At 32.3% G+C, this 11,624-nt stretch overlaps 2 long non-coding RNA genes across 2 annotated transcripts; both read right to left on the bottom strand.

The window, feature by feature from the left end:
- Positions 1-2,644: 2,644 nt before the first annotated feature.
- Positions 2,645-5,983, bottom strand: LOC136997965 (uncharacterized). The gene is made up of 3 exons (XR_010888511.1): positions 5,276-5,983; positions 4,712-5,177; positions 2,645-4,615 (listed from the first exon to the last, which is right to left on the bottom strand). It is a non-coding gene; the product is annotated as an uncharacterized lncRNA (long non-coding RNA).
- A 4,327-nt stretch (positions 5,984-10,310) lies between these two features.
- On the bottom strand, positions 10,311-11,618 carry LOC136997109 (uncharacterized). The gene is made up of 2 exons (XR_010887941.1): positions 10,960-11,618; positions 10,311-10,876 (listed from the first exon to the last, which is right to left on the bottom strand). It is a non-coding gene; the product is annotated as an uncharacterized lncRNA (long non-coding RNA).
- Positions 11,619-11,624: the final 6 nt, after the last annotated feature.

Here is an 11,624-nt window from a genome sequence, read left to right as displayed (position 1 = left end):
TTTCGTACTTTTCTGTTAATATTGTCCCATAGGTGTTCAATGGGATTTAAATCTGGACTCATTGCTGGCCATTCGAGTCGATTTATGCCAACTTCATCGCAGAAATCAAGCACTTTTCTCGCAACGTGCGGTCGAGCATTGTCTTGCATAAACAAAAAGTCCTCTCCGATGAAGTGCGCATACGGAACAACGTACGGTATGAGTACGTCTTCCACGTATACATCTGCGTTCATGTTTGCGTCAAAAAAGTGGAGATCTGTGTGAGCATTCGCAGAAATTCCTGCCCAAACCATTACAGAGCCACCATTGTAGCTAGGCCTCTCACTTACAGTACAGTCTGCAAATCGTTCTCCAACGCGACGGTATACTCGTTCTCGTCCGTCTGAAGAATACAGACAAAAACGAGATTCGTCGCTAAAAAGAACGGTACTCCATTCTGCATATGTCCAGCCTGCATGCTCGACAGCAAAATTGAGTCGAGTTACGCGATGGCGACGCATAAGCGAAGGTACATTTGCTGGCCTGCGCGGAAAAAGACCGTGTTCCGCTAATCTGTTTCGAATAGTGTCAACGGATACATTACATTCGCGGACATCTCTTAAATTGTTTCGAATTTGAACAGCCGTTCGATGTCTGTCTCTTAATGAATTTAAAACAATAAATCGGTCATCGTTTTCATTCGTACAACGAGGACGTCCCGAACCAGGTCTTCTTTGGACAGAATTAGTCTCCAAGTACCTAGCATAAGCACGTTGCACGGTTGACACTGATAAATCAAGTGCCTCAGCAACGTACCTTCGACTTCTCCCATCTTCAATTAACGCTACAACTTGAGCAGCTTTTTCAGGACTTATCGTCGCCATAATTGACCAATAATTTCAATGCGAAAAGATTAATTATTGTTTACTTTGACGAAGTCGTACGAATAAGTAACGCGTCTCGAAAGAAAAAGATCAAGAGAAATCAAGCACTCTTCTCGCAATGTGCGGTCGAGCATAAACAAAAAGTCAGGGCGGAGAAATCACAAAAGATCTGCAGACATCTCCTTCGGATGCAAAACAATTGATTGAAAAATAATGGTTCGAGTTTGCGACGGTGCACGGTATAAACAAAAAATTGTAGCTTATTGGGATCAAAAGCGTACGAAAGTACAGAGTCTCCTCTTTAAAATGCTTTTTTATGCATCTCGATACGATGATTTTTCGCTGAGAGATTCGCATTTGAAGTAAGAATCTGCCTTTTTCTTCAAATGCGAATCTCTCGGCGAAAAATCATCGTATCGAGATGCATAAAAAAGCATTTTAAAGAGGAGACTCTGTACTTTCGTACGCTTTTGATCCCAATAAGCTACAATTTTTTGTTTATACCGTGCACCGTCGCAAACTCGAACCATTATTTTTCAATTTTGCATGCTCGCGCTTTGTCATCCGCCATTTTCAATAAATTTATTTTGCAACATTGAAATAAATTGATTCTTAAAGTAGAGATTTTTAGCTTCATTTCCATATTTTATAGAACTTTCTATCTTTATTATTTACGAAGTTATCGTCAGTTGAAATTTGATGAATTTTTCCCACATTTTCAGTGTACCGCTTTTTTTTCGGGTGAGTGTATATATATATTACATTTAAATAAAGGAAGAGAAGTAAAAGAATAAAGGATTAAAAGAATTATACCAAGTGCAAAAAAGGAAAGCAAAATATGAAATAAATGTGTAACAAAGTAACGAAAATATAAGATATATATAAGTAATAATATATAATTCTTAAAGAATGAAAAGAAACATTATAGTTATATAAAACACATGCATATCTTATATCAATATATAAAACATAAACATATCTTATAAAATATATGCAGTGAAAACAAAATATACTCAAACATATCTTTCTTTAAATATGATAAAATAAAATAGTTTTACTTAATTTAGTACGCATTGTCGCTTTTTCGCCGAGATATTCTAATGTGTTTTGTTTCGTATAAGCACAAAGCCTTGTTCTAAGATAAGAATCAATTACAAACTTAATGTTTATTTCATGTGACGCTTGACACACATTGACAGTCTGTACAACAGAATGTTCTGATTTAAAAAGCGATTTCATCAAAGGTAAAAAATATGTAATAGCTGCAGAAGTTATTCTGTCTTTTAAATTAATATTTCCATAGAAACCAATCGTGATCTCTGCTTTAAAGACTTTTTCGCAAAATTGAACAATATCAAAAACTACTTTTGATGGCTCTTTTAATTTACCTCTGTCAACGAATGCTAGAAATGCAGAATAACATGTAAAATCAATTTTATTATAGTTATGATGTTTGATGATATTTAATTTCGTCACAATTTGATAACAGTAAAAACAAGTACATTTTTTTAATAAACTTTCGTATTATATATCCTGCAATATAATACAGAATATTTTTTTGGAAAAACGATAATTCTTGATTTTCTAAGGATGCCATTAATTGGTCAAATTGTTCATTTTCCTTTTCATCATACAAATCATTAATGGTTCGTTTCTTTGAGCGAAATTCTAATATTGATGACATTTCAAAATCATCCGATAAACAGTTTGCATTAATACTTGGCTTTACCGAGTTGCGATAAAGAAGTCGTCGTACTGCCCACAATATTTGTAAAACATTAGGATTATTGTTAAACCCTCTGCGAGATCGAAGACAACAGAAATATAATTCTATATGGTCTTAGGAACATTTATAAGTGAGAAAGTACTTTAAAGGATTGTCAAGTTTAGTAAGAAGATCAATTGTTAGGTTTCTGAAACTTTTAAAATTAATTATAAAACCCAAAGCAAAAGTTTTTTTTTATGTTTCAATAAATTTTGTTCTCCTATGGTTAACTGTTGAATATAATTTTCTGAATCTAAAAAAATTTGATTTCAATATTTAAAATTAGACATAGAAAGTGGCGATTTATAAGAAGTACCGTAAGCATTCCTGCTATTTATTATATCAAAAATCCGATCAAACACTCTTATAAATTTGCACGTTGCTTCACTGTTATTAAATTCTTTTAATCCACAAGCTCGTAAAAATTCGATTCCATCAGCAACACCACTGCTAATAGTTTGACTAGCTAAGGAAACTTTCATTTTTTTGTTTTTATATTTGATGTGTGTCGCTGATAATTTGTTAGCAAATTTAAATCCTTCCTTTGTTTGTACGTCATGTAGCTTTCGCACATAGTTAAAATCAACTATTCCATTGGATGATTTTATAATCATATCATGAAAAGTATTTCGACAAAGTTTTAACATATGACATGGATCCATTATAATATAAATATCAGAACTATGACTAGGATGTTTAAACGCAGTCTTCATTTGATTAATATTAAAATCACAGCCTAGTAGCTCTAAAAAAGAAAAATTTGTTTGTGTTCCATCGCATGTTATAGACCTAACAATTATATTTATATCGTAAAGCTTTTGAATTGCAGCATTTATTAATGTTTGCGATGATTGCTTGTGCTTAGCGTAAGTGAACGCGGATTGCTTGGTGAACTATGTGTGAACGTTGACAAATGAACGGAAAAATGATTTCTTTGAAAAATACTGACTTTTTATTAACTTCAGTACAGAAGAATATAACGATGCCGAAAAGACCATGAAAAGGTCAAAGTAAAGTCAATAAGACGCAGAGAGAGCGCCACACCATGGTCTCTTTCGGAACTAAAAAATCCTAAATACATGGGCTGTGTTCCGAAATACACTGCCAGTACTGAAAAGCTGCAGTTTACGTTACGTATATTATAGATTTTCAGTACTGGCAGTGAATTTCGGAACGCAGCCATGTGGTCTAGCCGAAAACATATAACAAAACAAAGGCGCCATCATTTGAAATGGCCAAATACACATGCAGCGTTAACAATTAATTTACTTTGGTTGTCAGCAGTTATGCCTTTTATAAAAAAATGAGCAATTGGAATTTTGAAACGTGTTGTATAGGAAACAATTTGAAAAGCTAACACTTCTGATGCCAATTTTGAAGGATCAAATTCTAAATTAAATTTTTCTGCTTCTTATCCATAGTCTACGTAACCTTTCACCGTATTTTCTTTATTATCCACCATTTCCTGGGCACGAATAGACATTGCATCGAAAATTAAAGCTACATTATTAATATAATTTAAACGGTAACGCTCGTTTTTTAAAAAATTAAATACTTCTGTTATGAAACCCGCCTTACATGATAAATCACTTATTCATCTTCTTAAAGTTGCTTCATGAGGTAAATATTCTAACTTCTGTCGCACAAAATTATACGCTTTCGGCGAATAAAAATATAATGTCGAAGCGAATTCTTTCATTTTTTCTGAATATTTTCTCGTATTTTTTGAAGTTGCAGCGTTATTTATATAGTTTTTAAACAGATCCAAATTAAATCCAGAAAATTTCTTGAGTAGAATGTCTTCAAGTGTATCGGAAGTTTGAATACCTTCTTTCTTAAGTTGTTTTAGCAGTTGCATAACAGTTGTGAGCTTTTGTTTCTGACGACGATTTTGACGTTGACAAATAGTGAACTTTCTTCTTAGTTGTTGTTCTTTTATAGATGAAAGTACACGCCGTGGAAAAGTTTGAGTACTTGCATTATTTCTCTAAAATAAAGAATATTTTAAAATAATTGAAAGCTAATTATGTGTATATAATTATTTATAGGTGTGTATAATTATTTAAAAAATTCAAATACTAACATATATTTTAGGTGGAGGACTTTGGCATTGAATCCTTTCATCAACCGAAAATGTGTGTGGATGACTTTCCACATTTGAAAGATTTGAAGATTTTAAACTTACTTGCTCTTTAATTTCCATAGAACAAGGTGTTTCAACGTCATACGATTGAAATGGAATCTGTATTAAAAATATATCAATATTTTTATGGTTTATTTAAAATACACAATTCTCTCTCTCACTCTCTCTCTCTCTCTCTTTCTCTCTCTCTCAATATATTATTAATTTATTCCTTACATTTTCAGAAATATCATAGTCGAATATTGAAAGGGCAGCATTTTTATTCAATAATCTTTTGCCAGAAATCAAACGATATGAAGACGTATTGAAGTGATTGCTGCAGATCCGTGAATTTTTTGATATGTTATTATTTGTTTGTATAACAGCTTGCCACTTTTTAAATAATTCTTGATCTTTCAGTAGAAAGCTTAAAAAAATAGTTTTTTTAATCATTATTATCATTAAGTATTTAGAAGTATATAGCATTATAGGTTAAAAAATGTATAAATCGGCTATTGTATTTACCTGAAGAAAGACATATCTCTAATTGGACGCCAAACAGTTTTACACCCTTTCACACAACAATTAAAAACCATTTTTTAATTTAAGTATTAACACTTCACAAATAATATTAATGGATAAACTGCTTTTCAATACTTTTCTTGTTCTTTTGTCTTAAACTGTACTCACATAAATTTCAACCAATAAGCATCAACGAAACAAAGACAGAAATCCTTGTTGTGGTGCTCTCTTTCGCGGACACATCGTAGAGAGGTCGTGCGCGTTCCACTTATATTATATTTCAGTGGTTGTGCCCCCACCACTCATGTTGCTTATGTAGGGACTAGTGACTAAATTCCGTGTCCCACTTACTATAGACGTGTCGAGATAGAGATCGAATCACTCGTGTTTAAAAACAACTTATTTATTTTGTTGACTGTACAAGACGAGAGTCAAGATCACAGTGTTGGTGATTGTATGCTTCCTCGCTTGGTAGAGCTCAAGATCACGGACTAAAAAATAGAGGGACGGAGCACAAGCTGTACCGGAGGAGCACGTTTGCGGCGGGGGGGGGGGGGGCCGCCATATTCGTTTAGTAATCACCACACATAGAACTCATTATTTGCGTATGTGTGAGAAATGAAAGTCAGATCCTGCGCACAATAAACAAAATAGGAAATAGAAATAGGAAATAGAAATAGGAATAATTATTAAATATTAGAAATAAGAAATTGGAATTATTTATTTTAAAAATAAAAAGAATAGAAAAAATTAATGCATGAATTAAAAAATAAGAATTGGAACTAATTAATATATTTTATTCTCTTGTTAGATGTAAAATAATTTCTCTTTTTAATATTAAATGATTATTGCTATTTCTAATCTTTTGTCTACTGTATGCAGAGCCTCAGAGTAATAAAAGTTAAAATATTTTATAAAATTTATAGTACAACAATAATAAAACCGCCTAATCTCTTTACGCTTGTCACTCGTTATGTCTAGTGGCACCACTACACGAGTGTAACCATGTCACAGACACAGAATCTCTGTGTGCGAATCGCTACATCAATATGGCGGAAAGCAGTCCCCCCCGCACGCTTGAATTACCATCCCCTCTTGCCTAAACTAGGACTTTAGACTCAGTCCCTCTATTCCTTAGTCCGTGCTCAAGATCTATAGAGAGAAGGTTACCCATATATGTAATACTCCTATATTGCTAGTCTCGTATCTTCACAATGAGAGGGACGAGCCCCATAAAAGAGAGATGCACGAATTCCAAATAAGGGCATGGACGGTCAAGCCTCATTATGCGCAGGCGCGTCTATTGAGTGAGTGTGAGCGAGAGACAAAGCATTAGAAAATAAAACGGAAAGAACGCGAAACAGAGAAAACATTACCCGGTCGCGCCCGAATGTTTATTCGCAACGTACCTCTGACGGATAAATGTTAATTAACGAATAATAATATTTGAAGAGAAAGATTGAAATTATAGATGCAGGGTTTTTCATTTTAATTGACGTTTTAAAATATCTCGAGAATAAGATATGGAATTGGAAAATGTAATCTTTTTATGTAGAAGCGTTTTTGATAGTTCAAGCAAGTCATTATTACTGTTTTAAATAGAACGATCCTAAGATTTAATTTACATCGATTCCTCAGAATATTCAGCGTAAAAAGTTGTACGAGTAAAATAGACAAAAATGGAATACAAAATATTTTATGTTTTAATCTGACGTATTTCAACATAAAATATCTCGTAAATATTTCTTCAAATCTTCATGAAATAAATCATCTCATCAGTAATCTTTTTCAGAAAAGAGAAATGATGGTACATAAGTAAATACATAAAAAACGTACATATTAGATTGGATCAAATTTAATGTGAAATTATAAGAAATACATTTTACTTGGATTTTTTGAATTTGTGAAATGTAGGATAAAATAAAGATTGCGCTCATGTCCACAATTTCTTTTAATCGGTTACGTATATATAATGTTACATTTTTATGAATATCTTTACACAATTAGTCGTGATTAAATAATATTAATTTTGTGTATTTATTTCGAAGATAAACTTCCATCCTTTGCTGCCTTTTTCTGACACAAAAAACAAATTCGCACCATCGCACAGATCACGAATATAAATTATGTGAAAATATCGCCTAACGCTGTTTTAAAAAATGTAACCGCATGCGCACAAAGCAGCTGGACCGTGCGTGAGAGAGAGGCTATTATACGTCTGCCCCGTAATGTTTGGGCTAAGGATCGACACTCTTCTAGCGATATAGGAGTATTACATATATGAGGTTACCTCATGCGCAAAAAGGGACGAGGGGCAAGAGGGGCTAATGCTGTGCGGGGCGAGCGGCAAGAGGGGCAAATGCTGAGCGGGGCGAGCGGCAAGAGGGGCAATGATGATCTCATCGTCAAACAGTAGCTGTCTCTCTCGCACGCTTTAGTGTTTTCTCTCTCGCTCCTTTAATATAGAAATGCTTTGAGTTTTTATCGAAAAAATACTTTTATTTTGTAAAATATTGACAGCACTGGAAATTGCGTAATAAAAATTAAAAAGTAAATTAGAAAGGCGCTATAAATTACATATATTGCAAATTATAGCGCTAGATATTTAACGTTTATAATGTTAAATATCGTTGCAACAGATGCATTTGTAATACAAATTGCTTTGTACTCGTATTTAGACTGTAATATCAATGAAAATAAAATATAATTTGGGGATATACACAAAAAACATCATTTGTAAAGTAGTAAAATAAAAGAAAAAATAGTACATATTTAAAAATTATTTTTAAAATAATAATTTTCTGTTTATATGCATTATTTACAAAAGAAATACTATAAAGAAATTTATTTTTTATATTTAATTGTGAAAACCTCAAAAACTGTCAAGAAATTGTAACTGAAATTCATAAATGTAAGTACAATTCTAGGATAATATAAAAAGCATCATACACAAATTTATTATGATACAAACTTAAATAATGAAATTGTAATATATGTTTCAACATTGCAAATGTGAATATTTATATGATAAAATTTACAAAGTGTTAACAATTTTCAAATATTTGCTAATAAAATATTATTGAAATGTTTCTGTTGAAATCTTAAAATAATTCTTTAAAACAAATATGATGGGGTATATATTAGGGATCATTAAATATGCGGCAACATTGTGATTATAAAATTTTATAAGTATCTATAATAAAAATTAAATATAATAAATATAATAGGTATATAAGTATAATAATAAAATTTTTATAAGTATCTATAATAGTAAAAATACATATATGTTGTATTAATCTGTTAATATAAAGAAATTTATTTGCGTTAAATTAATTAATAATTTTTTTATATTAACAGATTAATACAACATATATATGTGTATTTTTATTATTATAGATACTTATAAAAATTTTATTATTATACTTATATACCTATTATATTTATTATACCTAATTTTTATTATAGATACTTATAAAATTTTATAATCACAATGTTGCCGCATATTTAATGATCCCTAATATATACCCCATCATATTTGTTTTAAAGAATTATTTTAAGATTTCAACAGAAACATTTCAATAATATTTTATTAGCAAATATTTGAAAATTGTTAACACTTTGTAAATTTTATCATATAAATATTCACATTTGCAATGTTGAAACATATATTACAATTTCATTATTTAAGTTTGTATCATAATAAATTTGTGTATGATGCTTTTTATATTATCCTAGAATTGTACTTACATTTATGAATTTCAGTTACAATTTCTTGACAGTTTTTGAGGTTTTCACAATTAAATATAAAAAATAAATTTCTTTATAGTATTTCTTTTGTAAATAATGCATATAAACAGTAAATATTATTTTAAAAATAATTTTTAAATATGTACTATTTTTTCTTTTATTTTACTACTTTACAAATAATGTTTTTTGTGTATATCCCCAAATTATATTTTATTTTCATTGATATTACAGTCTAAATACGAGTACAAAGTAATTTGTATTACAAATGCATCTGTTGCAGCGATATTTAACATTATAAACGTTAAATATCTAGCGCTATAATTTGCAATATATGTAATTTATAGCGCCTTTCTAATTCACTTTTCAATTTTTATTACGCAATTTCCAGTGCTGTCAATATTTTACAAAATAAAAGTATTTTTCGATAAAAACTCAAAGCATTTCTATATTAAAGGAGCGAGAGAGAAAACACTAAAGCGTGCGAGAGAGACAGCTACTGTTTGATGATGAGATTATCATGCTCTCCCCTTCCTTCGTCGCCCCTCGCCTACAAGCTGTTTCTAGCTCCCCCATTACTTCGTCGCCCCTCGCCTACAAGCTGTTTCTAACTCCCCCCTTACTTCGTCGCCCCTCGCCTACAAGCTGTTTCTAACTCCCCCCTTACTTCGTCGCCCCTCGCCGACAAGCTGTTCTAGCTCCCCCCTTACTTCATCGTCCCTCGCGCACAACCGGTTTGCCCGTTGAGTAAAAAGAAACAGGAGGGAGCCATATATACTAGCCATATATACTAGCCAGGACTAGGCAAATCCGCGGACGGATGTACGTCATGGCGGCCATCTTGAGCGACCACTTTTTGAAAGTGAGAGGGAATACTCGAGCATAGCGGCAAGCGGCATACGGTACGCCGTACGCATTAATATGCAGTGTATAGTCTTTTATGCAACAGTGTATGGAAATAAACGATCAAAATGGTATACTGTAGAGCTTGTGGCATAACAGCAGCAGCTCGAAATCATGGAATAACGTTTCATCGGTTAGTATTATCAACAATAATGAGATTTTTATTTTGGAGATTATAATCATATGTATAGTATTGGGAAATTGTAGATTCACAATAATTACTAAATAATTTTCACTCACAAACAGGTTTCCGAAAAATCCGGATCAAAGAAATGCATGGATAAATTTTTGTAAGGACGAAGGATTTAATATAAATTTAGATTTTAGATTTTAACATTGCTCTTATGGAAATACTGCACGAATGCAATCCCAATGAAAAACGCCATTAAAATTTGGTATTATTGTTGCATATTATAGTTATTTTCTTTTAATTGTACATTATTTCCTAATTAAACATAACAAGTCATTCAATATTGGCGCCCTTGAGCGGCCATCTTGAGCGACCACTTTATATAGTCACTTCCGTCCGCACTTTTACGACCAAACGCTCCCTCCTGTTTCTTTTTACTCAATGGTTCTATGTGTGGTGATTACTAAACGAATATGGCGGCCTCTCCCCGCCGCAAACGTGCTCCCCCGGTACAGCTTGTGCTCCGTCCCTCTATTCCTTAGTCCGTGGGTACCGAGTCACTGCCTTGCTGACCGTTTTGTCGAATGGAGGGGGTAGCCTGTGCTCGTTCCAGTATGGTATATAGCATGGTGGAAAGAAACAAGGTGAGTTATTGCGCATAATGGCGGCAAAGAGTTGGGGGACTTGCTTGTCAACCAATCACAGGGGACCCATTTTATGCGCGCAAAATTCAAACGTTCACAGCTGATTAAAAAATCAAAACAGTATTGTAAATAAATAAATACTGCGACTATTACAATTTTTAATGCAACAGGTCGGCATACTGTCTACAAAGATAAAGTCACATAATATTACATATTACACCAAACTCTAAACAAATCTTCATATTATATATTCATTTATTACTTACACGACGGTCACATCGGTCTTTTCCAAATTTAAGAAAACTCTCTGCACGAACACTATATATTTTTTTAAGAGGAACACTGTATACACTTTATATACGTTAATAAAGCATGTCATCAGCCATCAGCCATACTGAGGCTGCGTTCCCATTTCGTCTCACTCAGTGCAGTATCCAGTGGCCGCCATTTTGCTGGATACTGCACTGGAGAAGCGTTCCCAAATTACTGGACTGGCTAGTGACAATCGTACCTCGTTCAGAATGTCGTCGGCCGGGAAATGTAAATAATAAATAATAATAATAATAATAATAATAATAATAAAAAAAATCAATGTGTACTGAAAAAATAAAATTATGTACAATAATTATATACAATAAACATTATATACAATAATTTATTGTTTTTAAATGTGAAGTTATACAAGCAAATAATCGGTATAATCGTCGTTATAATATTTAAAAATAACGCTAACACTTATTAATACATTGCTAATTGAAATATTTACTTACTGATATAATAATCTTTACTAACAATAATTGCTTCAACACTATTTACATATTAACTAACAATTTTATTTAGGTTATGAGCTAATACGTGTGCGAACTGTCACTAGCCACTAGCCAGTCCAGTAAAATGGGAACGCTTCTCCAGTACAGTATCCAGCAAAATG

This window comes from Linepithema humile, chromosome 1, assembly GCF_040581485.1.
Source record: "Linepithema humile isolate Giens D197 chromosome 1, Lhum_UNIL_v1.0, whole genome shotgun sequence".
In the NCBI taxonomy this organism is placed as follows: domain Eukaryota; kingdom Metazoa; phylum Arthropoda; class Insecta; order Hymenoptera; family Formicidae; genus Linepithema; species Linepithema humile.
Note: the sequence above shows the minus strand (reverse complement) of the source record. Positions and strands in the feature narration are given on the sequence as shown.